The following is a 19,899-nucleotide window of genomic DNA, read 5'->3' as shown; positions in this document are numbered from 1 at the left end:
CAAAAGCATTTAGTCCAACTAAACATTTTCCGATCCCGATTAAGCTAATATATGTTTTAAGTGGTAATGTTTACATATTAAGTTTGTAATGCAAAGTACATCTCAAGACAATGCTATACATTATGCTATCTTTCAACTAAATAAGAACTTGGTTTTCTTTTAACCATTAGTTGTGAATGAATGTACTAAAATGCCCCCATTTTTTCAGCTCCCAATGGTACACATTTGAGTTATCCAATGTACTTTTTAATCAATTTCTTTGTCAATCCAACTTGCTGGTCTGAAATTTTGTTTTGTTCAAATTTTCTTCCTTACCTTTTAACTTACCAACCTTACCTGTTAGAATAAAATATCACTGTTTCTTCATTTTGCCTTCCCGATATTGCATATGCATGTAGCTGACATTGGTATAGCCATCATTTTGTTATAGATTTTCACCTTACTCAATCGATACAATGTTTTCATCTCTCTAACTTCATATTCCCAACCTTCTTCATCTTTGTCTCGCAACTTCTTTTCCTCATAATATGTTAGATGTTTTTATCATCTTCATATGTTCATGTCATTTCTTCTTCATTTACTTCATCTTATTTTTTCATTTTGTTTTTGCTTATTTCATTGTAGTTCTTGCAAAATGGCAAGTCCTTTTGAGACCATTAAAGACATTGACGATCGTAAATAATTATGGAAGGTTCTTCTCAAGGTTCAGCATAAATGGAATGTTGTATCTAACACAAAGAAACATTTTGAGATGATTTTCATTAAGGAAGAGGTAACTAAATTTCTCCCTATTATGCTTCTGTTTCATGTTGATCCAACCTTTTCTCTGTCGTGCTAATGTTTTCGTGTTGATGGAAGCCTTAAAAGATATCCACTCAAGTTTAATATGGTTTATATTTTTCTTTTAAGGTTATACAAGTATTTTTTGAAACTGGATTTATGATATCCGTTCATCTACACCATTTTAGGTTTCATTATTTTTTATGTTTTATGCAACTATTCTATTTTACTTTTAAAAATGAATAATAAGTGGAAGGTAAAAAAGGGTTTAATTGTTTTTTCCTGCTTAATCAACTATTCATTATTTTAGATACTCATGTAATCATTTTATGTCGTTGTTCCAACATTGTATAACAAATCGTTTGATGCAACGTTAAAGGTTAACAATACCTATACTATTGCAAACTTTCAATTTGTGTTGAATAATATGTTATTCAAAACTTCTGAACATATATTTTTGTTGAAATTTAATGGTGGGACAATTGTGGGAGATGTTAACAAGTATGGCATCCCAGCAAAAGCAATAAATTTCACTTCTTTTGAAGACATTTTAGTCGGGGAGTTAAAGAATGATATGTTGATAGGTATGGTTTTTGTATCCATATAATTTTTAACACTTTCTTACATATTCATGAACTTTACTTAAAAAATTGTTAATATGTTACACTTTTTCATCAAATGTCATTGGTTTTGTTGATGAGATTGGATACACACAAATCAATTTTAGGAGTAAGAAGCAATAAATTAGTTTGGTTTTGAGGGATTTGGGGTACACGTTTCATAAAAAAATTGAAGTTCATTTTTTCCATTCCATACTATTTTATACGCCTTCAAATATTTCACTATACATAGGAACAATACTTTGAACTAGGGGTGGCAAAATGGGTCGAGGCCCGCCGGACCGGCCTGTGCACCCGCCAAAAAATGGTGGGTTGGATTGGAATTTTGTGCCGCATAACCTACCCCGCCTTAAGCCCGTCAAAAAGGGGCAAGTTGGTCCGCCGGTCCGCTAACCTAGTTATGAAGCACTCAAAATATTTATTTTGGCTGGTTAAAGGTTAATACTTGAACTATAGTTTTAGAATATTTATTGATAATTCTACTTTATACATTTACTTATGAATATATGTAATATATTTTGAAGTAAAATTTGTTAAAAAAATGCTTTATAAATTTTTTTCTAAAAAATAAGTGAAAAATATAATTGAAATGTAAACATAAACCTATTAATCTATTAAAAAATGAAAAATAAAAAAATAAAAAAATAGGCGGGCAAGCCCGCTACCCGCCACCTTGACGGGGTGAGCTAGATTTTTAAGTCCAATTTCACTTGGCGGGCTTGCCCTCCCAGCTCCTTTTTTTTGCGGGCTTAAGACGGGGCGGAGCGGTCGGCCCGTTTGGCCATCCATACTTTGAACTGTACAATATGGGAGGGATATGCTGAAGCTCTCAATATCTCGGATGCCCAAATAAACCGTCCATTGAATAACCACCTTTTCTAGAACCTAAACCACTTCCTGAAGATTTATATTGTTCATCAAAGTTTAAATCTGAGCAGGAAGATAAATTATTTCAGGAACATAAGAAGGGAATTGGATGGACCTTGGTTGGAACTCACGATATTAGCTCATCCATGAGTATGCATAGGGTTTCACTTGAAAATGGAATAAAAATAGAGAGGCAACCCCTTAACCCTTTGATTCTTGATGTTGTGAAAAAATGAGATTATTTTCATGTGCTCATTCAACACTTTTACTTATCTAAGATCCTTCTTTGATCCTGGAATAAAAGACGAAGACACTACTAAAAATTTCAAGAATAATGGACACTGCCCAAAGCTACTCCATGAGAGTCCCACTTTGGAAGAAGAGACAGTAGAAGAGCTCTCTTTGAAAAAAGTTGTTTATGCGATCACCTATCCACCTTTACTCCTCGGGTGTGTTCTTTCCTTTCTCTCACTCTTATTTTATATTTATGTTCCTTCATTGAGGATAATGTCTGCCTTAAGTGTGGGGGTCAATGTCTTTCTTAAGTATGGGGGAAGGAACCGTTTACTTTGTTTTCTTTCATTCAGTTTTCCTTGTTTTTATTTGTTTTCTTAAAAAAAATTATATGTTTTTTCATTAGTTTTTGGTTTTTGGTTTGCAAGTGTTGTGTGAGTAATTGCTCAGTTCTATTGATTAAAAACTTGTGGTGTGATCTGATTGATTTGTTGTGCATTCTTAGTATGATAAGTATGACTAAATATTGAGTTGTGCATCATTTGTGGAAAATCATTAACATTTGTGAGATTTTGATCCTAATAATTGTTAACATTAAAAAAATCCATTTATTTCTTTCTTATGTGATTTGACTCATGGTTGTTAGTCTGTAGAACTTACTCTCACTCTTTTTGAAACTGTTTGATTACTTGTGCACACTAATATGATAAAAACAAATTGTTTGTGTTCTATTTTTTAGCTAGTTAGCCAAAAAGTCAACCCTGAACAATATCATCCTTTGTTTGAAAACATCTTTGACCATAATTATCCCATTTTTTGTTTATAACTCATTACAAGCCTAAAAGTGAAAAACAATATTATCACCCTATTCAAAGGGTTGTAAGAGTCTTATTTGGAGTTTTGTGGGGTTGAATAATTATAGTTGTGATATTTCATTCAAAAATTGGATGAAAATAGAAAAAAGAAAAAACTATATATAGAAAAAGAAGAAGAAAATGGAAAAAGAAAGGAAGTATGACAATACATATTCCTTTTGAAAGAAAATAAATAAAATAAAAAGATAAAAGAGAAGAGAAATAACTACAAGGTTGTTGTTTGAAAGTGAATGAAGTTTTATTTATTTCAACTCCCGTAGTTTCATTCAATTTTCTTTTGACCCTTTGAATTTTAGCCTATTACCCATTAGGATTTATCTTACCCTTACCTTGGCCAAGTTACAACCCAAATAATAGTCCTTTTGATCTTTGTATTCATGTATTTCAATTGTGAATTTTAGAGTCTTTTCAAGTTTATGGTAGTACTAATTTTCATGACGTGGTTTGAGTGTAAACAGTAACCTAAACACTTGAGAGTTTGGTGAATTTTATCATATGAGGATCTTGTTTCTCTTGATGTACTCTTTAGTAAAATGTCTTCTTATTTCCTTTGAAGGTCATTGAATTTTACTCACTAACATCATATTGCTTTAAGCTTAGAATGATGATTTTATTTGCACCTTTGTGATCTTGAAAGTAGGCATGACAACGGGGCGGGTTGGGGACGGTTTTTACCTCCCCTAAACCCAAACCCGAATCTCCAAACAATCCCCGTTCCCCGCCCCAAAACCAAACGGAAATGGAGAATCAAACCCCAAATCCGTCCCAAACGGATTCGGGTTGGGTTCGGGTATCCCCGCCCTCGCCATCATTCATTTAGTGAAATCAATTTTTTTAATAGAAATAATTATTTTTTCTAAAACAAAGTTACATTATAAATAATAAAATAAAGTATTCTAAAAAAAATTCATAGATGCATTTCAAATATTTTAAATAATAAATTCAAATTAAAATATCAAAGCATTGCCCACATATTTAATATTCTAAATTATCAAAAATAAATAATAATGTACATAATGAAATAAACGCGGGGCGAGTTCAGGGTGGGTACTAGTGTCCCTATTATCCGGCCCGTCCCCATATTTTATAACCGGGGAAAATCCAAACCCAGTTAAAGCGGATTTTCCCCGTCAACTTCAGAGCGGGTTCGGGTGGATACCCGCGAGTACGGGTTATGTTGTCATGCCTACTTGAAATTCTTTGAATTTGCATGCCCTATTTTATTTCTATTTTTCACGTTTTGAATTTTAACTTTAGAATTTTGCTCGGAGTGCAAAAGTTCAAGTGTGGGGGAATTTGATCAGTGTATTTTCATGTACATTCTTTTAATATTATATTACGACAATTCTAGAGTGTCTTTTGTTATTTCTACTATTTTAGTGTGTTTCCTAAGCTTAGTTTATTTGTACCTTTATTTTAATTTCATATTGTATTTTTTGAATAAATAGTTATTTACACCATCTTGCTTCATAGGTCATAACTTGGGCTACAAGAATCGGATTGATGTGTTATAATAAGTGTTAGAAAGTTGAGAGGATAAGTTAAGTGTTTCATGTTAAAGTCAGAAGCAGATTCAGAGTGTAGAAGACTCGAATAAATCGTTTTAGTTTCAAAATTTAGAAACTAATTAGTTTTGGGCCGGTTTTTATGTTTTTCAACCCGGTTGGGATTAGAACCCTAATTCCTTGTTTCCTTTAACCTAAGTCAGCGGTGGTACTGTTCACTATTCCTATTCACTATTCACGAAAATTAGTTTTGATTTGTTCGATTCATGTAGAACTAATCCCTAAGGAAAATTCTACTGATTTACGGGTTCCACCGCTTTGTGGTTATTTTAATTCCAATTCAATTTCGATTTCTATTCAATTCTGCCTATGAATTCGTTTGCTTTCATTTGCTTAATTAAATTGCTACTCATAGAATAAACTTGATTAAATTCGATTGTATGCATGTTTCTAATTTTAATTGTGTGTTAACTTAATTTATTCGTTAACTTCGCCTAATTTTTAAACTGTCACGCTTAATGCGGTAAACAAAAACATAATTCACATGATATTGATAGCGCTTGTCTAATTGATTTCATAATCGAATAGAATCAAAGTCGCTTAGGGGATTGAAGTTACAATAGACAGTGACAAGTCAAAACCCAAATCAGTAGGATTAGCCATTTCAGTTGACTTGTAATCAAATTATTTTTACTATTATTTTATTCGAAACTTAAGCCTTAAAAACCCCATCGCTTTCAGTTGGTAAAATTCAATACAAGAGACCTTGTGATACAAAATTTGAGTGTCACTTTTCTAAACTAAAATTTTTAATTACTTGTTTTTGACCCGTGTGCGACAACGAATCACTTATCCTCATGTTTGTTTTCTTAATAATCTTTTCTTAGATAAATGTTAAAATTGTAAATGAGTATACATTGGATGATAGATTTCACAAGATGATTTATACCTATTATAAAAAGGAGAGGTCATTTCCAAGAAGATAACTTAGCTTTAATTTTATCATCTATGAATTGTGTTGGTTCTATATGTTGGCATCAATTTTGGTAAAACCTAGAGTGTTCACAAGTTGTCACAAGTGTTGTCTTGACATAAGATAACAGGTTCCTGCAGAGTGTTTAAAATGTGGATGTGCAGGATTTTGCTGTGATGTCAGACCCGATGTCAAGACATTTGTATACAGAACATTCAGTATGAATGTTATGTATTGTGTGATTGCGCTTTTTATGCTAATCTATGTGTGATTGATGGGATGATTGAACGCGTCATTCCATCAGTAATTAAAACCAGATTGACTTATTTTCCAACAAGATATAATCAGCTGTCATTAGAAGATGCGGGTGGAAAATAGTTTTAGGGTTTCGTGATGTCCAAGCCCAGCCAAACACTTCTATAAAAAGGGCATGGAAAACCTGGTTTTAATACACAAGAAATAACGAACGAAATATTGAGAGAGAATAAGGGTTTTAGTCTTTTGTGATCGTATGTATTGTGAGTCATTCATTCATCCATAGATGATTGAATTGGACTGACTTTTGAGTTGTAATTTGTCCACTCTAAGCTTTGAAGCATGAGTGTGTATTTACTTGGTTGAAGCTTTTAAGCAAGATCAAGTATGTGTTCTTGAAGAGTGTCTTATTTCATTGTAATATTTGTTTTTACATCACTGCTGTGATTGAGGGGGAATGAGTAGGATCTCATATCTAAGAGTTCTTAGATAGAAGTTACACGGGTAGAGATTAGGTGAAAAGACTGTAACTTGAAGTTGTTTACTGAGAGTCTTTGAACTAATTTTGTCTAGTGGATTTCCTTCCTGGCTTGGTAGCCCCCATACGTAGGTGAGTTTGCACCGAATTGGGTTAACAATTGCTTGTGTCACTTGTATTACTGTTCTTTATCTTTTATCCTGTTTATATTGTTCAGATATTAGTGTCGTGACATTACCTTCGACATCTCATATCTGATACCAGAATTTCAATTGGTATTAGAGCAGGCATCCTGCTCTGGTTCTGGGTGAGATCTAGGGACGTTACTTTCTGGTACTATGCATAGAGACGGAGGATCTGTTCACCGACCACCAATTCTGGATGGATCTAACTATGACTACTGGAAACCTCGAATGGTAGCCTTCCTGAAATATTTGGATAATAAGGCTTGGAAGGCTGTTCTAACAGGCTGGGAACATCCAGTTATGACCAAGGACGGAGAAGTTACAACTGATAAGAAGGCTAAGGAACAATGGACCAAGGAGGAGGATGAACTAGCCCTTGGAAACTTTAAAGCATTGAATGCTATATTCAATGGGGTTGATAAGAACATCTTCAGACTGGTGAACAACTGTGAGGTGGCTAAAGATGCTTAGAATATTCTCAAAACCACTCATGAAGGCACCTCTAGAGTGAAGATGTCTAGATTGCAGCTGCTCACTACCATGTTTGAAAATATGAGGATGAAAGAAGATGAAAATATTCATGACTTTCATATGAACATCCTTGAAATTGCTAATGCCTCAGGATCCCTGGGTGAGAAGATGTCAGATGAAAAACTAGTGAGGAAAATACTCAGGTCACTTCCCAAGAGATTTGCCATGAAAGTGATAGCCATAGAAGAATCTCAAGACATTTGCAATATGAGAGTGGATGAGCTAATTGGATCCCTCCAAATATTTAAGTTGGGAATGTGTGATGGATCTGAAAAGAAAGTCAAAAGCATAGCCTTCATGTCAAACACTAAAGAGAAAGAAGAAGAAAGTGGTCAAGATACTGATGAAGATCTGGCAAATGATGTAGCATTACTGGGGAGACAGTTCAACAATTTTCTGAAAAAGATGGATGTAAGGTCTAAGTCTAATGTCAAGAAGATCTCATCTGACATCAGTAGGTCCAATGATGCTGGAAGAAGAACAAGGTCTGATGAAAAGTCCAAACAAGGAAAAGGAGTTCAGTGCCATGAATGTGATGGGTATGGACACATTAGAGTTGAATGTGGGACCTACCTCAAGAAACAGAAGAAGAGTCTTGCTGCTATTTGGTCTGATGAAAGTGAAACAGAAGGAGAATCTGCAAATCTTGTGACTGCCTTGACTGGAAGATGGGGTTCTGATAAAGACTCAAATGATGATGAAGTAACCTTTGATGAGTTAGCCACTACCTACAGAAAGTTGTGTCACAGAAGTGAACAAGTGTGTCAACAAGTAGAAAGTCAGAAGAAATTGATAACACAACTGGAGGATGAGAAGACAGAACACTTGGAAACCCTCTCTAAGTTGAAGACTGAAGCAATGTTCTTGAACTCCAAACTGGATGAGATGACAAAGTATGTCAGAATGCTAAACAATGGATCTGACACCTTAGACAAATTCTCCAGACTGGAAAAATGGCAGGAGACAAGTCTGGCCTTGGGTTCACTGAATCCAAACCTGAGTGTAGTCACACTGGTAGCAAAACAAAGATGTCACATCATGTGTCACAACATCATAATGTCGCAACCTGAAAAAGGAGATGCGAAAAAACAACCGGCGAGAAAGAAATGACAGAAGAGTCGCCATCGCGTGTTATTCATCCCAAAGGAGGGAAAGGAAACGCTCGAAGTAAACCTGGAAAAAGGAAAGGAAAGATAAGGTCTCGCAACCAAATCTTGGGTTCGGGAGTCGATTATGTGAAGGGAAGGTATTAGCACCCCTACGCATCCGTAGTACTCTACGGGATCCACTTTTGTTGTTCTTGTCTAAAGGGTGTGGGTTTATCTAATGTACTATTTGCTAAAAGAGGGGGTCAAAAGAAAATGACTCGCACGAATGTCGCATCCACTGCATACGTATCTCATTTGAATATGAGAATCAGAGTCTTCGTAGCTCGACTACCTATGGGTTAAAGAGGAGTGTGCTCTCTAAGACATCGCGTCTTATGCCTACGTATCTCATCTGGAATGAGAATCAGAGCAAACCGTAGTTCGGCTAACTACGGGTTAAAGGTTGTGTTTTTTAGATGAACGACATTACTACGCAATCTACCAGATGCTCGGCCTTTGGAGACTTACTCGCCTGTAGTAGAAGGAGTTAACGTGTTCTTAGGAGAAGAAAAATCAATGAGTTTGTTTGGGTTTTAGGAATGCTCATGCAAAAAAGGAAGTCCTAGACGAAGGAACAGTGCTACCTTAATTGACATGCAAACGAGAGACTATACGAAGCCTAGCAATCCTATGGGGAGACGATCACACCATACAAAACAAACATGCATAAAGTAAAATGCCACCAAGGGGGCTCAAACCTACATGGGTAGGACTTTAGTCAAGAGGGGTCATATCAACCTCGACAAACAAGCCATGGAATAGGTAATCAAATGGGCTCTTAACCACTGACATTGAACGTCAGGGTGAGCAGATCAAAAGGGTAATGAGGATAAGACCTCATAGCTCTTAACCCTGGACAGGGTGAGCTCATGACAAAAGTGGGGATTCAGAAAGGTGGAACCCTCTCCACTGACTGACCAGACAAAAGATCTTGGGCTTTTGTTCTGAAGCATCAGCACGTAGTGCGAGCATAAAGAACGACACACTGAATAACGGGGGATTGATTACTAATCCCTTTTATCCGTCAATTGCCTCTTCAGGGAGGTCTTTAGCACTGATGCCTCTTTTTGGAGGTCCTTGGGCACAAAATTAAACAAACAAAACAAAACATTTCCTCCTATCGAGGTCTTCCAACTAAGAAAATGGTAAAATGCGGGAAAGATAAAGGGATCAAGAGGTCTACCACACGGATAAAGATCCGAAGTAATAACAGCTAAAGAAATAAGAAACCCAGAGATCTCTCGAATTGGCACCATCAAAGAAAGCAAGTCAATACAGGTAATCGGAATAAATCTCCAAATGGTATCCCACAAATAAAGTGGAATGCCAAGCAAGCTATCCTTTAAGGAGTCATGTGAGCCCTCACAAAAACTCAACAAACAAGTTAGAGTGACAAGATGGGGTGCAATCAAGAGTTGCCCCAAATCAAAATGTAACCACATGAATCATGCCATTAAAATTCACAAAAAAAGCTCACAAAAAGCAACCAAGTGTAGGAGGCCTAAACCTCTTGTCAAACACATGCATCAAAAGGGTATCAAAATTCAAAGTCAGGGGGCAAGGATCCACACATCAAGGCATGACATACATACTAAAACATGTGCCCACATGCAAAACCTAACGATACCCACTCTTCCAAATTCACCCATAATACCTCATACATTCAGAAATTTCAGGTTGAAAGTATAAAGTAGTGGAAATAGGGCATACCTGATTGGAGAGGATCGATTGAAATTGAATTGCACTGTTGGCTTTGCAGAACAATCTTAGGGTTTATATGAGAGGGAATTGGTTCTTTGCAGATGAGTTCCCTTCAGTCTCTGGAGGTTGCTCTGAATTAGTTAGAATCTCTCTAGCCTTTTGTTCCAAGGAAACTTCAGAGTGTTTTCAGCTTTCACCAATTCTCCCTCTCTCTCTTTCTTTTTCCTTTACTGAAATTTCAGAATTTATAACCTGATTTTCGTGGCTTTGTGGGCTCAAATGAGAGAGGTCCAAGTCCAAGATTTTTCTGTTATATATATATATATATATATATATATATATATATATATATATATATATATATATATATATATATATATATATATATATATATATATATATATATATATATATATTTATTTATTTATTTCAAACCGCGTGGGCTTCGCCTAGCGAGCATGACAGTTCAGGAAATTCCTCTGAGCGCAGGTGATTCTGGTGGCTTTTCTTGGGACTCGCTAGGCGACCCATTCTGGTCGCCTAGCGAGCATGACAGCTCATGAACAAACTTTTGCTCCTTCAAGATTAACGTTTTGACTGATGAATAGACCCCATTTGAACATGTTGGAAGTATCTCAAGCCATTCCCTTGTGTTAACTGATCACCCAGATAGGACCCACAAAGTGCCTTGGATGATATTCAAGCTTCTTGGATCTAATTCCGATTGACATGATGAAATGCAATATGAAATGTTAAATGACCTAAAAATGAATGCATGAATGAGGGGGGCAAATTTTGAGGTATTACAGCTGCCCCTATTCAATCAACTAGAGACCCGAAAAAAAGATAGCAGCGGCTTTCGCACTTTCGAGGTATCAAGGGATTGAATACAATAAAAGCCCGAAAATTTGCACTGAAGTGAAGTGAAGTAACAATGCCTGTCAGAATCGGCAAAGAGGTGGTCTTGAAAGAAGAATTCATCTGGTACGGTGAGAGCCAGTCTGAATACCGAAAAAGAATGTTAACCTGGATACAAAAATAAATGGTAACATAGAAATAACCATGGCTTGAATGCCGCTCATCAGTCTGAATATTGGAAATGAATTCGATCTGAACATCGGAAGATATGAGATTATTAATATCGGTCTGAACACCGAGAGGCTGGCCTGAATGCCACAAGTTGCGTCGACCTGAATGTCGGAAACTTCTTCGATCTGAACATCGGAAAACTGGCCTGAACGCCACTTCGATCTGAATACCAGAAGCTGGCCTGAATGCCACTTCGGTCTGAATACCGGAAACTGGCCTGAATGCCACAAGTTGCATCGACCTGAATGTCAGAAACTTCTTCGATCTGAACATCGGAAAACTGGCCTGAATGCCGCAAGTTGCATCGACCTGAACGTCGGAAACTTCTTCGATCTGAACATCGGAAAACTGGCCTGAACGCCACTTCGGTCTGAATACCGGAAACTGGCCTGAATGCCACTTCGGTCTGAATACCGGAAACTGGCCTGAATGCCGTAAGTTGCATCGACCCGAACGTCAGAAACTTCTTCGATCTGAACATCGGAAAACTGGCCTGAACGCCACTTCGGTCTGAATACCGGAAACTGGCCTGAATGCCACTTCGGTCTGAATACCGGAAACTGGCCTGAATGCCACAAGTTGCATCGACCTGAAAGTCAGAAACTTTTTCGATCTGAACATCGGAAAATTGGCCTGAATGCCACTTCGGTCTGAATAGCGGAAACTGACCTGAATGCCACAAGTTGCATCGACCTGAATGTCGGAAACTTCTTCAATCTGAACATCGAAAAATTGGCCTGAATGCCACTTCGGTCTGAATACCGGAAAAACTTCATGCCTGTCAGCATCAGCATAAATAGGGAAAGATAATAGAGGCGGCGCATGGGCCAATGACACTTGCTGGGGATAATAAAGGTAAGTCATGAACAATCTTCAGTCTGAGTACTGGAAACAACTTCTGGCTTATCACTTGGGATACCGAGAATTTTTTATGCTTACATGCGTATGTTTGAATTTTTCAATGGCGTAATGCTCCATGAAAATGGAAATGCTACGCGATTTGGGAGGATGCAATGCAATATGATTCTACATGCAGGGATGCGAAATGCTGGGTAGAATGCCAAGCCGAGGCAAGGGAATCTGCTGGGGAAATGATCACCATCTTCTGGACCCTGGCAAGGCTGTTGGAGATGCACAGCGCAAAGAACTCTGTGGGGAAATGACCCGCCACACGGTGTTCTAGCAATGACGAAATACCGAGACTCTGATTGGGGAGAGAATGGCACTGAAAACCTGCTGCTGGGGAAAGCGATAGTGGTTCTAGCAACCATAATCTGCGAGAGAGACGACTTAGCAGGGGAAACAAACACCGATACGGTACCGAGATTCTGCTTCAAGGAAAAAGACCATGGATCTGGCGTCGAGATCATCGATCTGGCATCGAACCCTGAGGAGCAGCCGCTTCTGCTGGGAAGATACAGTCTGGCACTGTCAACTCCGCTGGGGATATATATTCTGAAACAACCGCTTGGGGGAGGTACAGCAGTGAGAGCCTGCTGGGGATCGAAGAATCCAATGCTCTGATCAGCTCTGCAGGGATAAGATACTAACTTCGACTGTTGGGGGAAAACATTCGCGATCATCGGCTGGGAACCTTAAGGAAATGCCCCGAGGGTACCTGTTCTGAATAGACGATCTAAAGCACTTAACATTTACAGCAATTTTAAATGTTTATTAAGCATGTACCTGTAAAGCTCTTATGTTTCATGATGCAATGTTTATCAAAAATTCGGACGTCATTTTTGCAAACAAAACAGTAAAATGAAAATGAAAACAGAGATATAATGAGTAACATGATTTTATTGATTGAATGGCCTCTGAATAGGCATTTACATCAGGAAGCAATCCCTGGAAAGAGGTAATCGCACAAAAGATAAAAACAAAAATTAATCTAATGGCAATGTGAAATGGATTTCTATTGGGTTCCAATTCTGCTATGACTTGCTCGTCTTCAAGATCCTCCAGATGACCAGCTTTCTGAAAAAAGTGATTGGACTGTTTCCTATCCTTCAAAAGTTTCCAGTCATTGACACGAGATGAGATTCATAACTACTCAGAACGCAGTCATTCGTTTAATCCCTAACTTTTGCCTGGATCACCCTTTTCGGGTTTTCAATCCACCAGGATACCCATTTTTGCCTAAGTTGCCTTTTCAGGTTTTCAACTTACCGGGTGTACGATCTTTTCATTTTTAATCCCTAATTTTTGCCCGAACCTTTTCATTTTCTTGGTTCGTCGGGATGCCCATTTTTGCCTGGACTATTCTTTTTACTGTCCACCGGGTCTATTTTATGCGAAGTATTTTTTAACTGGGTCTGAGTTCACAGGGGAAGTGAAGTTTTCACCATCCATAGTTGCAAGCATTAAGGCCTCACCATCAAAAACCTTGGTGACAATATACGGTCCATCATAGTTAGGAGTCCACTTGCCCCTGTGATCTGTCTGAGGAGGAAGGATCCTTTTCAACACCAAATCTCCGACTTGGAAGCATCGAGGGCGCACTTTCCGATCAAAGGCTCTCTTCATCCGACTTTGATACAACTGCCCATGACAAATGGCTGCCATTCACTTCTCTTTGATAAGACTCAACTCATTGAACCTTGTCCGAATCCATTCAGCTTCGTCTAACTTGACATCCAACAGGACTCTTAGAGAAGGAATCTCCACTTCAACAGGTAGGACTGCTTCCATACCATACACAAGGGAGTAAGGGGTTGCCCCGGTCGATGTACGTACTGAAGTACGGTACCCATGCAAGGCGAAGGGTAGCATCTCATGACAATCTCTGTACATAACGACCATCTTCTGCACAATCTTCTTTATGTTCTTATTTGCCGCCTCAACAACACCGTTCATCTTAGAACGATAAGGGGAAGAATTGTGATGCTGAATGTTGAAGTTCTTGCACAACTCCTTCATCACTTTGTTATTGAGATTAGAACCGTTATCAATAATGATTCTTTCGGGAATCCCATAACGACAAATGATTTCTTTCTTAATGAATCGGGCAACCACATGTCTGGTGACATTCGCGAATGATGCTGCTTCGACCCACTTGGTGAAATAGTCGATGGCAACAAGGATGAAGCGATGCCCATTGGAGGCAGTCGGCTCGATCTTTCCAATCATATCAATGCCCCACATAGCAAAAGGCCACGGCGAAGACATCACATTCAAAGGATTTGGCGGCACATGTACCTTATCAGCATAAATCTGGCATTTATGGCACTTCCGAGCATATTTGAAACAATCAGATTCCATGGTCATCCAGTAATAACCTGCTCTCAACAATTTCTTAGCCATTGCATGTCCGTCGGCATGAGTACCGAAGGAGCCTTCATGAACTTCTTGCATTAACATGTCTGCTTCGTGTCTATCCACGTATCTGAGCAAAACCATGTCGAAATTCCTCTTATACAGCACATCGTCTTTGTTCAAGAAGAAACTGCATGCCAATCTTCTCAAAGTCTTTCTATCATTGTTGGATGCCCCTGCAGGGTACTCTTGATTCTTCAGAAAGCGCTCGATGTCGTGATACCAGGGCTTGTCATCAACTACCAGTTCAGCAGCAAACACATACGCGGCCCTGTCGAGGCGCATCACATCGATCCTGGGAGCGTAGTTCCACCGAATCACGTTGATCATGGAGGATAGAGTGGCAAGAGCATCTGCCATCTGGTTCTCATCACCAGGTATGTGATACAGCTTTACTGTTGTGAGGAAAGTCAATAGTCTTCTCGTGTAATCTCTGTAAGGGACCAGATTGGGCTGAAGGGTGTTCCAATCACCATTCACTTGATTGATCACTAGAGCTGAATCTCCGAAGATGTCCAGAGTCTTGATTCTCAAATCAATGGCTTGCTCAATACCCAAGATACAAGCTTCATACTCAGCTTCATTATTTGTGCACTCAAAAGTCAGACGAGCGGTGAAAGGCATGTGGGCACCTTTCAGAGTAGTAATGACAGCGCCAGTTCCACTTCCTCTGGCATTGACAGCTCCTCAACAACTGGCTCTTCACAGTCTTTCATCTTGAGGAACATGATGTCTTCATCTGGAAAATCAAACTTCATCGGCTCATAATCATCAATCGGCTGCTGAGCAAGATAGTCTGACAGAATACTCCCTTTGATGGCTTTCTGGGATGTATACTGGATATCGTACTCTGTCAGTACCATTTGCCAACAAGCAACCCTTCCGGTGAGATCTGGCTTCTCGAATATGTATTTGACTGGATCCATCTTGGAGATCAATAAGGTTGTGTGAGACAACATGTATTGTCTCAATCGCTTAGCAGCCTATGCAAGTGCACAACACGTCTTTTCAAGCATCGAGTATCTCGACTCGCAATCTGTGAATTTCTTACTCAGGTAGTAGATGGCATGCTCTTTCCTACCTGTCTCGTCGTGTTGACCGAGAACACAACCCATGGAATTGTCTAGTACTGTCAAATACATAATCAGCGGTCTCCCTGGGACCGGATGCATAAGGATAAGAGGATTCTGCAAATACTCTTTTATCTTCTCGAAAGCCCTTTGGCAATCATCATTCCACCTGATAGCCTGATCTTTTCTCAGCAATTTGAATATTGGCTCGCACGTGGCTGTTAGGTGAGATATGAACCTTGCAATGTAGTTCAACCTCCCTAAGAAACCACTGACTTGTTTCTCTGTTCTTGGCTCAGGCATTTCCTGTATCGCTTTCACTTTGGCCGGATCCACCTCAATCCCTTTTTCACTGACAATAAAACCCAGTAATTTTCCAGATCTCACCCCAAAAGTACACTTGTTCGGATTAAGCCTCAGCTTGAATTTTCTCAAACACTCAAACAATTTCTGCAAATTCACCAAATGTTCTTCTTCCGTTTGAGATTTGGCAATCATATCATCAACATAAACCTCAATTTCATGATGAATCATATCATGGAAAAGAGTCACCATCGCTCGTTGATATGTTGCTCCGGCATTTTTCAGACCAAACGACATCACCTTGTAGCAGAAGGTGCCCCATGGGGTTATGAATGTTGTCTTCTCCATGTCTTCTGGTGCCATCTTAATTTGATTATAGCCAGAAAAGCCATCCATGAGGGAGAATACTGAGAACTGAGCTGTGTTATCCACCAAAACGTCGATGTGAGGTAATGGGAAATCATCTTTAGGACTAGCTCTGTTCAGATCCCGGTAGTCAACACACATCCGTACCTTTCCATCCTTCTTAGGTACTGGAACGATATTTGCAACCCATGGCGGATAATTTGTGACTGCTAGAAACCTTGCATCCAACTGTTTTTGCACTTCTTCCTTTATCTTGACGGCCATCTCTGGTCTTGTTCTTCTGAGCTTCTGCTTGACCGGAGGACAACCTTCTTTGAGAGGCAAACGGTGTACCACAATGTCTGTGTCAAGCCCTGGCATGTCCTGATAAGACCAAGCGAAGATGTCAACATACTATTGCAGCAATTCAATCAGCCCTTTCTTCACATTATCTTCCAAAGCAACCCCTATCTTGATTTCTCTCTTGGCGTCCTCGGTGCCGAGATTAATCACTTCAACAGACTCTTGATGCGGTTGAATGACCCTTTCCTCCTGTTTTAATAACCTGGTAAGTTCTTCAGGGAGTTCACAGTCTTCATCACCCTCTTCTTCAGCATGAAAGACTGGATTTTCAAAGTCGAAGCGAGCCATAGCAGAACCGTTATCAATAGGATCCGGTGACGTGCATTGTTAGTTGTAAATTTACGTGTCGGGTTTTTGTTATCGTATCCACAGGGATTGTAAGATATCACCGCCGTTCGATGGTTGTATTAATTCTAGCTCAATGTAACAAGAGGGTTTTGGTTGGTTGTCACGTTATCTTGCATAAAAAGGTAATAAATTGCGGTAAAAGTTTGGTTTGAATAAATGAGAAATATTGCCAAAGTTAGGGTTCGATGATCACTTTGCATGTATTTGTTCGGTCAACAATCTTATAAACTCCTTTAGATGATAAATCATTTCACAAAGTCCTCTCAATATGTTTCTCTCGAACACACATTGTGAGTTTTCCCATTTTGATCCATTGTTTCTCTCGAACACAATCTATCAAAATGACAACTTTTTAGTTCAACCTTATGGTGAACAAAATCATTCATTACTATCTCTAGCTAACAAACAAGATTGGATGAAAACCTAGGTCAAGAGTTGGTAAACATCTCTCGATCATAAACCAACACAAAGAGTTTTAAATAGAAACAAAGTTTTCATCATATATTCACCATTAAAGAGTTTACACATTAAGATCCTTACATTTACACACAAAGCTAGTAATCACCTACATCTAACCTTGACAAAAGGATGACTTAGCTACTCATTTTCATGGTAGCTTGGTCGGCAAGTTTCGGAAGAAGGTTGATCAACATCCAAGTCGGATAATCGAGATTGGATGGGAATCCACCTTCTTTTTGTAGAAGATGGTTACAAGATGAAGAGAAATGGAATTTAGGGCACAAAAGCTCCCAAGAACAATGCTGTAACAAAACTAGAAAAAGTACAAAAGTGGAAAAATTAGGTAAAACTAAGGTATGGCTCTCAAAAGTGGCACTTGTTACTTATAGAGCTGTACTGGGCTGTCATGCTCGCTAGGCGAGCAGAATGGCTCGCCTAGCGAGGGTCTAATTGAGGCGCCTGAGGCACCTGCGCCCAGAGACACAGTCTATCTCAGACTGTCATGTTCGCCTAGCGAACAAACCTTCGCCTAGCGAAGGACACGCTTCAACCTTCGCCCCAGCGAGGTTGAGAGGTTTTGCTACTGGAATGCTCGTTGGGGACTCGCTAGAGCCTCGCCTAGCGAGTGAGTGCTGGCTGCGCTTTTCACCAAAACTGAACGAACTCGCTACCACCTTCGCTAGCAGCTCGCCTAGCGAATTTATTGACATTTTACTGGAGCTTTTCGCTGGGCGCTCGCCTAGCGAGTAGCTTCGCCACAGCCCTCGCCTAGCGAGCAGGCTGATGAATGCTTGTTTTCTTTGGTTCCTTTGCCAACTTTCTTGTGTCTTTATTTTCAATTATTTCATGCCTTCTTCCTGCACAATAACACACAAATCAAAGGCACCAAGATCGTTTATCAATGTAATGCATTTCATCTAAAACAAAGGTGGTTTTGACAATTTAGCAAGGAAATAGAGTGAAAGATGCCCACATATGATAGCTCAAATAAGCACTTTTGGGCATCTAACAACTCTCCCCAACTAGATTCTTGCTTGTCCTCAAGCAAAGTATGCCCCTTGAAGGACAAGAGGATTTGCTTAAAGAAAATGGTTTCTCCGAAGTTGGATAAACGGCTCAAACACAAGCGAAATCAGCATATACAAGTTTCCAACGGTTCGAATAAAATAATACACAAGAACTAAAACTTAATAGCTATGCAAAATATTTATCTATCTACAATAATACTATTCTGAATGAATCATCCTATCTCTCCTCTTCGAATAAGGAATGAAGAATTTACGCGTTTGCAACCGCGGGAATAATCTCACTCTCTAACAAACAATGAAGAAATCAAATAGATTCATACAATGTCTAACAATCATAAATGGTACTGTGGAAGCACAAAGATCACTAAGGGCTTTTCGGTTGAAGCTTGGCTAGGTTAACAAACAAGGGTCATTTCTAAGGCCATTGAAACGAAAGTGCCGATGCAAAAGAGACATTCACTATACATTATTCACACATCTTGACTTTGTTTCATTTGTTTCTTATTTGAAACCTTCACAACTCATATTCCACAACTCAATTTTTATTTTTCACTATTTTTCTTCCAAGCAAGCATTCATTTTCATTCTTTCTATTTTGTTCTTTTCTTTTACATCATATGTACAAAACAAATGTTTCTTTCTATATTTTCTATACATATATTTTTTTTATGCTTGCTCGGTTTTTCTTTTCTTTTTCAAGAGTTGTGGTACTTACCGATTCTCCCCAACTTATTTCTTACTCACCCTAAGTGAATGCTCTTAACTTTTTACAGCAAAAGAACAATAATCAAGATTTTCCGGGTTGTAAAAAAAAGATTTTTGAAATCTCACTTTATTTCAAGCTGAGATTCAACTGTTTAAGCTCAAAGGGGTTAACGAATACTCTCTCTGCTCACAGGTAAGTTGTTTTTGGATGTAGTTGTGCTCGAAAGAAAACAAGTGCCTTGATCATTTCTAATTGCTTCCACAATTTCACAATAATAAAAGACAAAGCATGAATCAAATGAATCAACAAAACTTATTAGAATCCAGCATTTAAGTGTACAATGGAGGTTTCCTCACAATTTGTGGTTTTAAGTTCTAGATGAAACATTCATTCAATTATGTTGCAAAAAGACAATATTCGATTTACCAAAAAGAGTAAAGTTCTTAATGCATTCTAAAATTCTAGCCGGAGGTAACCATGTACCTTAGCCTCATTCACTTGTTTATTCTTATCATTGCCATCCAAGCTCGGATGCACCTTCATTGAGTACTTCTTTGAGGAGCAACCAATCTAGAAGGTTTGCCACTCAATCAACCAAAAATTTATTAAACATACAAAATTAAAAACATAAATAAATAACATTACTGAAAATTTAAATTTGTTCATGGGGGACAAAACACCCCAAAAGTACAAAACCAAAGTCAAAATACATAATCCGAAA

The 19,899-nt window shown here is 38.5% G+C and overlaps 1 long non-coding RNA gene across 2 annotated transcripts; it reads left to right on the top strand.

The window, feature by feature from the left end:
• The first annotated feature begins 267 nt into the window (after window positions 1-267).
• LOC127119439 (uncharacterized) lies at window positions 268-5,242 on the top strand. Of its 2 annotated transcripts, XR_007802827.1 has the most exons (3): window positions 268-407; window positions 625-772; window positions 4,850-5,242. It is a non-coding gene; the product is annotated as an uncharacterized LOC127119439 (long non-coding RNA). The 2 variants fall into 2 exon arrangements; XR_007802826.1 differs by having other exon boundaries at window positions 275-772.
• Window positions 5,243-19,899: the final 14,657 nt, after the last annotated feature.

Source organism: Lathyrus oleraceus, chromosome 2 (assembly GCF_024323335.1).
Source record: "Lathyrus oleraceus cultivar Zhongwan6 chromosome 2, CAAS_Psat_ZW6_1.0, whole genome shotgun sequence".
Taxonomy (NCBI): Eukaryota; Viridiplantae; Streptophyta; class Magnoliopsida; order Fabales; family Fabaceae; genus Lathyrus; species Lathyrus oleraceus.
This window is presented reverse-complemented; position numbering and strand designations above follow the sequence as displayed.